A 15,552-nucleotide genomic window follows, 5' to 3' on the forward strand; every position below is an offset into this window, starting at 1 on the left:
TTTGGTGGAATTAAGGGGTTTTAAATTTTTAGTGGGTGAATATTTTGTATCATAGTACATTTTTACAAATCACCTCAAATAGCCCACCTTATTTTAAGGGAGAGGGTAAAAAAGGTAAATTTAGCCCTTGAAATTAGGACTTACAACCTTCCATTCGCCCATTTTCAAGAATAGGTTTTATTTAAGTGAATCCATTCGCCCATTTTCAAGAATAGGTTTTATTTAAGTGAATCCTATGGGCCAAATACCATATTTATAAAAGAGGTATGGTAAATTAATAAAAATATAAATAAATGAGAGGTATGGTAAATAAATAAAACATTTTTTATATTTACTCCATAAGTCACCTTATATACATGTAAGGGTGTAAACAAATAAAAATATAAGTAAAGTGGAGGTATGGTAAATAAATAAAACGTCTTTTTATACTTACTCAAACGGTATGGTAAATAAATATAAATATAAATAAACTAGACGTATCGTAAATAAATAAAACCTCTTTTTATGTTTAGTCCATAACCCTCGTTCTATTTATGAAGGCTCAAGAAAGAGGTTTTATTTAAGTGAATCCTATGGGCCAAATACCATATTTGTAAAAGAAGTATGGCAAATTAATAAAAATATAAATAAACGAGAGGTATGGTAAACAAAAAAAAAAATATTTATATTTACTCCATAAGTCACCTTATATTTACGAACACTCAAAAAATGGGTTATATTTAGGTGAAACCTATGGCCAAAATACTATGGGACAAATACCATGGACTAGATTGTTATTAATACCATGCAAAAAACCATTATTTACCCTAATATTAGAATTAATAAAAATAAAAATGGCACATGGTATTGACCCATGGTATTCACCAAAATGGCACATGGTATTGACCCATGGTATTCACCTGGAATGTAGCATATTTAAATGGGGGAATTAAACCAGCATGTAGCCTATGCTAAGATTCACTAGGACTTTACAAAGTTTTATTATTTGGTGAAAGACTCGCCAAGATCTTACAAGATTTTATAATTGAGTAAAATATTCGCCATGCCTGGTGAGAGATTCGCCAAAAAAATTATATATACATATTATATTATTGATAAAATCGCCTTCCATTTTTCCTATATACCATGGAGATTCGCCCATTTATTATATTTATAAATTTAGGGGGGGTTCTTAAAATTTTCCTTGCTTTGATATCCAGGAGGGAGATGCGCTCGTAAAATCGGGCGATCTTCCAGAACTCTTTTTGCCTCGTCTAAGAAGGGACAACGGTGGAGTGCGTGATCGCCTTCACACAGTCTGCAGGGAAATTTAGCTTTCCCGCTTTGTCTTGGGACTTCACTCCCACTAGTTGACGGTGAGCAATCGGCATGGCTATCAAAGGTCGATGCTACCGAATTGTGCAAATGAGGGGACCAGTCCCTTAGTATCCGGGCAATACAGGGACAATCTCTATGGAAGTGCTCTCCCTGGCATATGACGCATGGCGATTTAGGCCTTACGAGTGCTGTGTGTGGATTTTTGTTAGATGACATTTGTTTGCCCCCAGTCGCCTTAGGCTCCTTCTTCTTCTTCTCTTTCTTCTTCTTCTCCTTAGGAACCTGGTTTTTAATTCGACCAGTTCCGTCAAGCGAAGAGGAAGGAGGGGAGGAAGATGAAGTTGAAGGCTGGGAGGCAACTCTTGTCTGGTCTAACTGTTGACTCGACTGTTCAGGAATGGTGGTATTCTGAATGACATTGGTCGAAAAGAACCAAACTGGTAGGCCAATTGTCAGTCCTGGAAGCGACAATGTGGCCATGTGGGGCGCACCAACATCTCCCCAAGAGGAGAAGGGACTAGGATTTCCACCAAGAGGAATTCCTTGGTTGGTGTGCTCCATCTTTTCAACCTAAAGATCAACGCAGGATTAAAGGGTGATTGTTCCGTTTAAAATAAATTGTTAACGACGCTTTAGACACAACTTGCTTTTTCACTTTTAAAGAGTCGAGAAAAAGCTAAAGATGACTCTAGTCTCCTTCGATGTTTTAACGAGCCCAAAGTGACAAATGCTCGGATGGACTTTTTCTATTATAGAGTCTGAAAAAGGCCAAAAGAAACTGCTCTGGAGTTCTAGGCAGAGGGTGTGCCAAACTTTTCGCAAAACCGCAGAATACTTTTTAGGGTACGGGCGGTCGATCTTCATGAATGCTGTGTTCACTGCATTGCGATCAGTAGGGCGGCCGACACGGCTTCCTAAGGATAAAAGATATATGCCTATAGGGGTCTCCCAATATATACGCGACGGTACGTCGGAGCACAATCCATACTAGCGCTATCGTCCCTCAGGAGGAATCACCCACCTTCCACGAGATCGACAGTCACTAGGCTTAACGACGCCGGAACACGTCTCTAGCCTAGACCTCTATGTTATGCGTTATGTTACAAAGCGTTGTTAGGTTCATTCAGTTTATTTTAGGTTGATATTTTTAAAGTTTGCCTTTCAAGGTTCACCACGAGATGTATGATACAACTTCCTAAATGCAGTCTAAGATGATAAACAAGCTTTATTATCTTTTCAACTTTGAAAATCCTAGCTACTAAGGGAAAAGAATAACACTATCTTTTCTCAAAGAGCAATCAACACACTCTAATGCACTTTCCCTAAATCCATCATGCAAACTATCAAATGCAAAATGCACAATGCAGGTGTTTGTTTTCCACTTTCTTAGTATAAATGCCTACAAAGAAAGCTTTTTGTACAACTTTGAATTTGCTTTCAAAATGATGAATACAAACAAGTTCACTTTTTCGAAAACAACAAGGGTAGAAGAGATTACAATCACTTTGCGATTTTCGAAATAAAGACTTGTTTTGACACTTCGAAAGAGACAAATTCAAACCAATAAGCAAAAGTAAATCTATAATCAATCTGAAAAACAGCCAATGAAATCTCTTCTAAGATCACAAACAATCAAATCTGAATCAAAGGCTACAGGATGACTACTTTACTCATGCAAAGGAAAACTGTAAATGACGCCACAAACACATAAAAACATTCATAGTATTTTTGTACAAAAGGAGGCGGAATCTAAGCAAAAAAAAGAAGTTATCAGACTGGTACCTATGTTGGTTGAAGGCTACAAAAAACAGAGATCAAAACAGGGCAATAGACAGCAAAGAACCCCAGCTGCACAAAGCCAAACTGGATCAGCGCAAGTCTAACACTATGGAGTTGACATTCAACGCAGGTAGCCTTCACGGGACCTGCGTTGAAATGCAGACTGCCTTCACAGTGCCTGCGCTGAAGGAGAAACTCTCGTTTCCCCTGGGTTCTGGGTCACAAAATGCTCAAAAATCAACTGTTTCAGGCCAAATCAGAAACACAAGCAAGGTATAAACAAAGGGATGCTTTGAGAGGGTACTAAAGACTATCACAAGGATCATCAAATCATTTGTGGATCCATTGTTTAGATCATAGACAAGTCCAACAACTGGATCAAAGCAGCAACTTTCTACTTTGCATCCAAGAAAGATGCAGTTCGATAGTTGCTGTCAAGTCTATGAAGTAAACAAATGAATGAAAACACAAATGAAATAAATAAACAAATTCTCCCCAGCGGAGTTGCCAATTTGTTGTGGGGAAAAATGCCTATGCAGGACGATCCTATCCACCTAAGGTGTGACAGTACCTTAGCAACAAACGAATACAGCTACACTGGTTTCTTCCTTTATGAAATGTGAAAGAGGGGAGATCGATAGACTTACCGTTGTCTTCCGTTTGTCCCTCGATCTAGATCCTCTTCTCTTTGGGTGTTCACAGCTACTTGCCTCCTCGCTTGCTCAAGAGAACAGCTACTTGATTTCCACGAGATCACAAGAGAACAGCTACCTGTGACAAGAGAATAGCTACTTGCGACAAGAGAAGAACACAATCACAAAGGAAAATATTCATATTCATAAATGATTCAGGATTAGAAGTAAATCAAATACACTAATGCAATCATACAAAATACACCAGCATATAGGAAAGAACCAAGATAGCTTTATTGATTGATAACAGGGTTCAGGAAGAGATACAACCCAAAGGGCTCCAATCCAGCATCTCCTTCCCAACAGAATGGAATTCCTTCTTCAGCTCCCTTCAAAGCATTAAGCACCCAATGTTTCCAGTCACAAACCAACAACAATTCTTTGCAATAACAAAATTCCAGCCTCCTAGATCCCATGGAGAAGAGATCTATATATAGTTATTTTGGAGAGGGGATGAGTCAGCTTGAGATCTGACTAGTGTCCTCTCCCTCTCTCAGTTCTTGAGTCCACTTGGAGGTTCTTGCTTCCACTTGGAGATTTGGAACCTCTTACTCATCACCAGTCGAATTCCTTGATGCAAGTGTCATTTTGGAAGCTTCCTGGGCATTGACACATTGAGGAATGAGCCTGCCACTTGTCCAATTACGCTCAGCGCAGGTAGCCTTTGTTGAAGTTGACATTCAATGCAGGTAGACAGTGGAGCAGTTGACATTCAGCGCAGATGCTCAGTGGAGCAGTTGACATGATCCAGAATTGGCTTGTTTTTTAGTGTTTTCAGGTGGAGAACTTCTGTGAATTGCTGTGGTTGGTTTGCCTTGTTCCTTTAGGGGTAGGAACAACATGTTTAGGGACTTTGGATCCCTTAGATTATGGACATTTCATGCTCCATGCTGTAAGGCACAAAAATGTCTATAACATAGACATGAGTTTCCTTCACACAACATTCTCACTAGTATAAGAAACAATTATTTCACCTTCGACTTTTTGAGGATGTTTCATTAAGAAATTGAGTTGCTCAACCACATCCCTCTTTAAGTCACAAACACCTTTGCATCTAAAGTACAAGGCTGCAAATATATTATTGTTTTTGGATGTTTAGTGTAAGAAATTATTGTCAGTCTGAACCCAATTTGAAAATTCCAATACCAAATCCATGATAATTGATAAAAAAATGCATTAGTTTCTGTTTTGATTCTCTCTGTTCTTTTATATTTTAAATTTTAAAGCAAACAAAATAGAAAATGCATATGTGATAAACTATTTTTCATATTCTATAAGCAAAAGGAATATTTCTTCATGGTAGACATGGACTTCTTTCACATAGCATTCACCGGTATAAGAAACAATAATTTTACCTTCTACCTATTGAGAATGTTTCATGAAGAAGAAATTGATTTTCTCAACCACATCTTCCTTTAAGTTACAAGTACCTTTGCATTTTATGTACAAGACTGCAAATTGATTTTTGTTTTCAGAAGTTTAGTGCAAGAATCTATTGTTAGCCTAAATCCAGTTTGATTTCAATTATGAGGTTAGTTGGAAATCAATTTAAGCTCATTATAGATTTTGATAATCATGATTCCTTTAAAGCTACAAGAAGAATCTGTTACGATTGTGGAACATCTCCATTTGGATAAGAATACTTCCAAAATACCATTGAGGCTTATTGAAACATTCAAGTAATATGCAGTACCCGTTTATGTTAGTTTCAGTCAATTATCCATTTTCATCATGTTCATGGTTATAATAAAGTACATTGATGATAATTTTTTTAGTAGTGGTAGCAAGGAACTGCTTTTCAATGATATTCCTTATAGTGTAGCTGCAACTGTTTCAGGTGAGTTCCTTTATGTTGTAGTGAGAAAGTATTGGATTCAAGAGGATGTTATATTCTTCAAGGATGTACCTCCAAGATACAGGCTTCTTGAAACATTAAGGTAATATGGGTTCCCTTCTATGTAAATTAGATTATTCATTCCTCTATCTGCATTATATTCCTTTCATGGTTTGAAAAACGTACATGGACAAGGTGGAAGTTTTATGATGTTAGAAAGCTACAACATTTTCATTATTGTCCTTGTTTCTGAACAACTATTATAGGTGAGTCCCTTTGAGATTTGGTGTTAATTGTTTAGTGTTTAAGAGTTGTAATATATGATCTCAATGTGTTGGCATTGGAAATGCATATAGAAGGATAATTGAAATTGGTATATATATAGAAATAGCCAAGAGAGGAATATTTGTGGGCATGTAAATGTTTACAACAAGGAAAAATTGAAAAAAATTGTACAAAAGGGACAGTGTAGAACTTATGTTGACAAAGGAGGTAAGTTTTGTTCAAATGCATTTGGAAAAACAATGAAGAAATTTGAAATTGGTGAAGTGATTAATTGTGGACTTCATGATGGGGATTTTGTTTTGATTAATCGTCCCCCAAGTGTCCACAAACATTCATTGGAGGCTTTAAAAGCATACGTACATCCAAGCCTACAATGATTATTAACCCTCTCATATGTTGGCCACTTGGTGCAAATTTTGATGGGGATGGAATTCCTGTTTTTTATCCCCAATATTTAAAGTCTCAAGCTGAGCTTTCTTAGCTTCTAAGCGTGGATCAAAAAATGTTTAGTTCCCATTTTGGAGAGGTAAACAAAACTGAGTGTTGATAGTAGATACATTGTTGGCTTCCAAGCTTCTATCCAGAAAATCTATGCTGGATAAAACCACACTGAACCAACTATGAATGTAGATATCTAAAAAATTTCTTGAACCAGAAGTCACTAAAGTGCATGATGGAGGGCCTTTTTTTACAGCTAGCCAACTTCTTTATATGGGTTTAACTCTGGAATTGAATTGTGAGAAGAATGGGCTTCTCATAAGAAATAGTGAAATAATATTATTCAATGGTGATAAAAACAAATAAATGAGTTCTTTGAATAAAAATTTTAATGCAATTGTTAAGTGTAAAGGTCTACGAGCAGCAGTGAAGTGCTTGAATTCAGTTGAACATTTTTTTATCCTTAGATGGTTTTAGTGCAGGTTTGGATGATTTGGTTCTTTCTCACTATGTTTCTCAAATAAAGATATTTACGGAAGATCTAGGAAATGAACTTATTGAAATTTCTAGGCTTATGAAGCATGTGAGGGGAGGAAGATATGATAATTCCATAATTTCCCAAGTGGATAAGCATCTACTTCGAGTGCGGAAAAATGTTACCAAGGTTATTTCTTCTTCAAGTTCCTTTTTTCTAATGGTTGACAGTGGAAATGCAAGATCTACTAAGAAAGTGGTTCAACAACTTGGCTTCTTAGGGCTTCATATGTTTCCAGGGAGGAAAACGTTTCCTAGAGATTGGCTTACAAATATTTTTTCACATATTCCATTCAATGGTTCTCATCATTTGGAGCCACACAAAAAATATGATTCACCTAAAGTTTGTGGACTTGTTAAATCATCCTATGTTTTTCAAGTAAATCACTGTGAGGCATTTATTCATTCTATCTCTTCCAGAGAAGCTAATTTCTATCAAAAGATAGGAATGAAAGAACAAGGAACACCTTTGAAGAGTCTAATGATTGTACTGGTGAATCTGATAACACAAATCTTAAATCATACAAAAAAGATTGCTAAAAGTGTTGTAATGAGGCATGATGAATATGGAGTGGCTAGAACTAACCCTGGCAGAACAGAGCTAGAGAGGCTTTATTATCACCTCAAAATTACAGAACTTCTAATAAACAGTAATAACACAATGAGCATCCATGTCTACTACAAAGGCATAGCTAATGCCTCTTGCTTGGTATTAATCAATTCCTATCCAAAAAGAGTAGCCTTTATCTCAACAACCAATACCCTTATTGTAGCCTCTTTCCCTACGTGCTAGATGATTTCCATCGTTGCCTGCTTAAGGGATGATAAAATTTGTGACTCAATAGATTCAACAAACTATCGCATCACCAATGTCAGTCAACTAGAACATCAATACAACGTCAAACCATAATGGAACCAATACAAGACTTATCTAGCAGCATACCACCATGACAATAACACAACAACTATGCAGATTAGCACATCACAAACTTTGGCATATACAATCACCAACAAAATGATCTCAACCTCAATTACAACAACTAAATACAAATTTCTCAATACCTTAGCAACAAAAACTTTAACCATACAAGCAACAATTACTAGCATTCATATAGTGACAAAACTCTAGCTCATCATAATTTCTGCTACAAACCCTAGCTCATTACCCCAACAACAATAACATAACCTATGCTCACAATAAAACCAAATATATATGCATCATAAAACTTTCTGCCCATCGATTGTGACAAGCCCCAGCAGCATACATTCATAAAACCCTAGCAGCAATCATACTCTTACCATGCACCTAATTGCCATGTTAATCAGCAACATACACTGAAATACGTATGCAGTAAGATGTTATAAATTTACTCAGCCATACACATGTTCTTTGACAAACTCTTTGTATTAGTACCATACAATAGATAGTTTCACAATTCATTCACTATAGAATAGTATCATTACAAACCATAAGGTAGCCAGCCACTCATCAAGGTATTAAACCCATACATTACATCCTCTCTTAGGTCAACAACATATATACGAACTATATCAAATTGTCATACAAGACTCTGTCCCTATAACCACATCAGTTAGTACCATGAATAATGTCTTTCCATCAAACAAATTTTATTCTTCCCTCAAGAAAACTCATCCAAACATCTCATCCCTCAGCCATACATATTAATAGACTTATACTCTTCCCTTAGCAACATATATCGCAACATGGGTCACACTTAGCTAAAACACAACAATTCTACCATACTAGCAAAAGGACACACCATAGCAATATATCAATAAAATGAGAGCTACAAGATCATCTATGGTAGCATGATCCCTACAAGCATATTGTTAGCACAAGGAATACACAACAGTAACAATCCTCTGACTCTATGTTGTACTGATTATATTTTCTTCAAATGTCTTTAATCTCTGTCATGCACACTGGTAATTGTCTCAGTCATTAGTTCTAGAATAATGCAACTTCATTCGCACCAGCAACTCATTCCAACACACATGATCATGCACATAGTTACACTTACCATGCATTGTCTAACAATCTCATGCTACAGGTGCCATACTCCATTCGCTGGAAAATACTTTGTATGATCACTTTGCCATCATAGGCAGATTTAAGTTTTCCATGCACACAGGTTCCTTTTAGCTCAAGTCAATTTCTGCTAATTCCACTCCAAACTCAAATAATGTTCTCTCATTGCATTCTGACTACATTCCATGCACACAAGTGTCTCAGAGATAGCATACGCGCCATCATAATATGCTTTGACAATCATGCCTTTGATCCTTTATACCTAATCCAGAAAAATTAAAAAGAAACCAAAACATAAAATATATGTGCCTATGTCAAAGTAGTTAGAAGTTAGAACGATCCATCTTTAGAGCCAGACTGATCTACAAAAAAGGTAGTTTTCAAAATGCTTATATTGATCACCCTAAAGTGCACTCCTAATTGTCTAATCACCTTGCGTATTTAACCAAGTTGATTTGTTGATTACCATGGGAAAATACCCTAGATTCTTTGATGGCATTTCGAAACTAATGATGGACTAATTTAACCAAATTAATAAAATAATCTTTAAGTGGGATGCTTGGACAATAATTAACTGTTGATGACCAAAATTTTCCATTAAATCCACTATATGTTATCTCTAGAAATTAATTAAACGAAAAAAAATGTTGGACTTATTCATGGCAAAATTCTATGGGGATTACAAGCTCACCCTAGGCTCATAGACAATGTTGTTAGTAGTATCACATAGTCCATTAGCATTAGGAAACTAAAGGCACTACTTGATGGGAAAACAATTTTTTTGACAGGATTGTATTCTCACCCACTAGGAATTTGTTTAAGGTGACTCACATTTTTGCAAATAAGGGGGATGACCTAGCTTCAAATTAATTGAAAGTAAAGAGAGTCTGATATGACTCCCCTCTTTATAAGCTGATATGGCAAGGATTTGAAAGCATTCAAATTGAAAAAGTGGGTGTGTGGTTAGAGAGAGGTCTCTTTCTCATTCATTTCCACCACTCAAATACTTCCCTGAGAGTAATGGTTGCAAAATTGGAGAGAGCCCAATTGGTGATTCTTCCTGAGCAAGTCTTAGCTCTAAAAGACAAGGTTTCTGTGCTTGAATATTGAATTTCAGACGTGAACATCAGGAGCATGAGTTTTAAGAAAACCTGTAAGTTCTGACTACAAACAAAAACTCAAAGATTGACCTTCATACTCAGGGTCTCAAGATTCAAAGGCATGAGTCTCAATCTCATAACTTCAAAGAGAATAAAATATGAATGGGGATTGAAATCCAGAAAAGAGGAAGATGGAGGCAGCACCTAAAAGATAACCAATTCAAGTAACCACTCAATAAACTTTATGATAAGCATTGCTACTAGCAATGCAGGTAGAGTGGAAGTATCGAAAACTGAATATTAGGTTCCTTCCATTTTTTCCCTCTATAACACCCACTTCATTATAATATTCTCTGTAATTTCCTTGAATTTCATGTATTAGTTGGTGAATCTACAATGGCAAGCGTAAAAAAGAGTTTGAAAAATGGAATGACTTCAGCCCAAAGATAAGAGCAATGTTGAATTGTCTCAGAGGGCTCAGGTTAGCACTTGTTAACCTGCGCCAAGTATTTCTAGAACATATGAGAAAGGTAATGTCATAAAAATAGAGAAATCTGAAAACCTGAAAGTGCAGTAGCCTCCACTAATGTGGAATCAAACCAGATATAGCAAGATCATAACATGGTCAAACTCAATACAAACAACATAACAAAAAAAGATTAACATAGACTCAAAGCCAATAGAAGGAACAAGATAATTATTGCATCTATTGGATATTCTGCTGAGAAATACAAGGGGAAGCCCTCTATTTATAACAACCTAGGAGGAGTCCAGCATTTAAGAAGGATAGATGGCAAGTATACAAGTATTTAATGATTTACCCAAGTTAACTTACAACTATCTGTACACTAACAAACCCCTTAAGTGAAACTTGGGCGAGTATTAAAAAGGAGGCTGAATTCCAAAAATGGGTCATGGCTACATGGCCATGATAGGTACCCATGTACAAAATGCTTATAACAGTTGAAAAAGAGAGGGATTATAATTTTGTTGTGGACAGTGGAGCACCATATGTTGCAACTGAATACAATCAATGCATAATAGTCTTCAAATTTGAGGTTGACATATTCAATACCATTATATCTCTAACTCTCTGCAAACATTTGATAAACATTTCCAAATTGATTCAAGAAAAGTGTCAAAAGCCTCACCTTTTTTCTTTAAAAAGTAGACCCAAGTTTGTTTGGAGTTGTCATCAATGGATGTAAAAGGATAATGGGCCCTTTGAAATGATGAGGTAAGAATAAGACCTACAACATCATTGTGAACAAGTTGAAGACCTTTAGAAGCTCTCCAAGATTTGTCCTTAAGAAAAGTATCTTGAGGATTCTTGCCAAGAACACACCCAGTATAAACACCATCAAAAAGAGAAATAAACATAAGATTAGTGACCAAAGTTTACTTAGTTGATAATCATAGCAAGAGTTTAAGTGACCAAATCTCATGTCATAATTTAGTTAACTCGTTTGAGTGACCAATTAATACATTGATAGGAGGCTTCACTACAAAATGATTAGTATTGTAATTAACATATGTAACTTTGCGTTTTCATATTATATGAACTTGTACATTGTTTGCCATTTTTTTTTAATTTAGTTGCAAAATCATACTAATTAATTTATGCTTATTAATAATGAAAACATAAAATCAATCTAAAACTACTAGATTAGTAGTTTATATTTATTAATGATGAACACATAAAATGAATATACGACTAAATTAGTTGCTTATAACAATTGTTGATGAAAATAAATGAAATGAATATAAACTACTAAAGTAGTGATTTATATAATAAATATGATACTACCAAAAAATATAAATGACTAATGCAAATGATAAATTTGTGATTACAAACGACGACTAAACTTTACATATATGTGACTATTAGTAGCTAATTTACAGTATCTTATAACACGACTAAAATTTAGTCTTATATCTTTGGTCATTAATTGGTTTCAAACGATGACTAAAATTTGCATATAAATGACTATTAGTATCTAATTTACAGTATCTTATAATACGACCAACATTTTGGTCATTAATTGGTTTTCTCGGGTGATCCTTTAGTAATATATTTGTTGTATATTTGGTCATTAAATCAATGATTAAATCAATGACCAAATCAATGACTAAATTAATGACCACATTAATGACAAAATTAACAACTAAATTAATGTCTAAATTAATGACTAAATATACTCCTAGATAAACCAATTAATGACTAAGCTAAAAACGACTAAAATTTGGTCGCGTTATAAGATACTGTAAATTAGCTACTATTGGTCACCGACCGAAAAATAGTCGTTTATATGCAAATTTTAGTCATTTTTTTAGTAATTAATTAGTCATTTTCTACTATTGTTTTTATTATTAATTGAGCCAATATTTAAATTTTTACAACCCAATATCACTTTTAACTTCTTCTTCTTCTTTTTAATTTAGCCTCTAACACAAAAGTAAAACTTTTCTTATTAAAAATAAATCATTTAACCCAATTACAATTTATATCTTTTATTTTTCTATTATAAATATTTCTTTTATTTTTTCCATTATAAATATTTATTTTCGTTTTCATTTCAAGTTTAGCGCTAGGTTCAAATAAAATGTTCACAAGTTACAACTTCACATTTTAGCACTGTATTTTGCTTTGCCTTGTTGATAATGCCAAAATAAATATTTCTTTTCTTTTTTTTATTTCAAGTTTAGCATTGCGTTCAAATAAAATGTTCACAAGTTACGACTATCTTGATCTAGTTAGGAAGTATCTCGGCAGAGTTCAAATGTTCACAAATTTTGGGAGCTATGAACAACTTTCCAATAATTGGGTAATTGGTAGAAGGCCACTAAAGTCCAGACTATGTGGATATCTGGAGATAGATCTGTAGGGGTGGGATTTCCGATAATGGTGTAATTGGTGGAAGGCCACTAAATTCCATATTATGTGGATATCTGGAGATAGATCTACAGGGGTGGGATAAAGGTAGTTTACTTCGGTGAATTCCTTTCTTCAAGGCTTCCTCCCTACCCTGGATCTCTTGCTCAAAACCCCAGATCCATCACAATTATGAAATTTTCTTGTTGTAGTGGGCTTGAACAATTTATGTGTGGAGAGATGGGTCTCAGTTAGTGTGAATATTCCCATTTTGATAGATCACACTTTTGTAGTCGCGGATATACGGTTAACTCTATGCCTTTATAAACGTTGGTTGACTCAACCAGAAGTAGTGGGCACTCAGCTTGATTTGAATGCGGTGGATTAAACAAGTGAAAACATGTGGAGTTCTGGTAAGCGCTTTGGTTATGGTTTGAGGTTCTCGTACATATGTTAATTATATAATTTCAGCCTGGGTAATTTTTTACATTTAAAATTGTCAAATATGTAGACGTTACTTTACACATGGCTTAGATGAGAAAAAAAAGTGTCTTAATATAACACATAAACTTCATATTACTTACAGCTGATGCTATTGTATCTTATTGTGCATATGTTAATTTTATAACTCCAGTCTGGGTATTTTTTTACATTTAAAATTTTCAAATATGTAGAAGTTACATTACATGTAGCTTAGATGAGAAAACTCGTCTTAATATAACATGTAAACTTCATATTACTTACAGTTGATGCATATTGTATCTTATAGAAAAAGTTTGTTTTAATATAACATGTAAACTTCATATTACTTATAGTTGGTGCAACCTTTTGTAGGTGAATAATCAAACAACCCGTGTTGAACATGAATCAAGTACCTCAAAAATTGGGGAAGATCAGTTATTCTATTTCCAGAGGGGGAAAGATCGAGAGAAGGCAACGACAACTATCATAAATGGTTTTTGTCGGGTTTTATTTAATGAGATCTCACTAGAATTTGCTACTGAAGTAAATCAATTGATCAGTTTGAAACTTGAAGGTAGTGTTGAATATGTTTTGCAACGTCTCTCTATAGCACTATCTATATACATGATTCTAATACCATGATATGGTGTCTCAATAACACTATTCTATAGAGTCGGGTGGTAGATGTAGATATCTTTCTCAAGTTCTACAGGTAAATCATATCATTATATTTTCTATGAAATCTCGAAATGTGTTCAAAGTTTGTCTCAGATAAGGAAATATGTATGTACTCTTGAATTTATCTATGTTGTAATAAGATCAAGAATAAAGTTTTCATTGCAAGGAATTGGGATCTACCATGTAAGTTTTCTTTACTACATGAAATTCCTGATTTTTTAGATCCCAACTAGTTAGGTTGATTTATTTTTTTTTGTAATGAAATTAACAATAAACTTTTCATTTCAATCACTCGAATCTACCATGTAAGATTTCTTCACTACATGAAATTGTTGATTTGTTAGAGCCCAACTTATTAGGATTATGAATATTCCTCTTTCATGAGAATATTTATGAATGCTCTATTCTTGCTCAAAGAATTATAGATTACAGAAATGTGGAAAATAAATGAGATGCAGTTGAAGGGTTTCTGTTTTAAAATGCGTGAAGGGAGTATAAAATTGTCAGGCCAGGCAGTAACTCTCCAAAGGCAGAAAAACTGATTGGTGTATTATTCCATAGGTAACCCATTGTTATATACAATAGGGAGTGATTGTTTAGTTCATCTCCTGATGACTGTTCACCTTCCCAATTTATTTATTTACCTAAAATTCCCAATCATGAAGATTAGGTGTCAAAATTCCCCCCCTTAATCTGAAGGGATGTTGGTGAGTCCAAGCATCATTCTGAATTGTTCAAGCTTTTCCTTTCCAAGTCCTTTGGTGAAGATGTCTACAATTTGCTCATTTGTGGAACAATGACGGAGATGGATTGTTTTGGCCTCAACATGATGTCGAATCAGATGATATTTAGTATTGATATGCTTTGTTCGATCATGGAACTTTGGGTTCTTGGCCAGTTTTATTGCAGAGGTGTTATCAATCATGAGTGGAGTTGATTGTAATTGTTTTACCTGCAAATCTTCAAGAATTTTCCTGAGCCACACAATTTCTTTCGTTGCTTCAGCTGCTACCACGTATTCTGCTTCTGTTGTGGAATCTGCTGGAACTGATTGTTTGCGTGATCTCCAGGAGACAGCTCCTGATCCAAGACTAATAGCATATCCTGAGGTAGATACCCCAGTTTCTTTGTCTCCATCGAAGTCTGAATCAGAGTATCCAATCAAGCTGAAGTCGTCCACCTGTGTATACTTGATTCCAAGGTCTTGAGTTCCCTTCAAGTACCTTAGAACTCTTTTTGTAGCAGACCAATGTCCCTCACAAGGGTTTTGCATGAACCTGGAGAGGATTCCAACAGTAAATGAAATGTCTGGTCTGGTAGTAGTGAGGTAGATGAGACTTCCTACAAGTTGTCTATACTTTGTTGCATCCTCAAATTCCTTTCCTTCAATAGATGTGAGCTTTAAGTTTTGTTCCATTGGAGTAGAAAGAGGATTGCACTCTGTCATGCCAAATCTGTTTAACAAATCTCCAATGTATTTCTTTTGAGAAAGAAATATGGATTTTGGATGT

This window comes from Pinus tabuliformis, chromosome 6 (assembly GCF_031772625.1).
Source record: "Pinus tabuliformis cultivar Carrire ecotype Pingquan chromosome 6, CPIR1, whole genome shotgun sequence".
Classification (NCBI taxonomy): Eukaryota; Viridiplantae; Streptophyta; class Pinopsida; order Pinales; family Pinaceae; genus Pinus; species Pinus tabuliformis.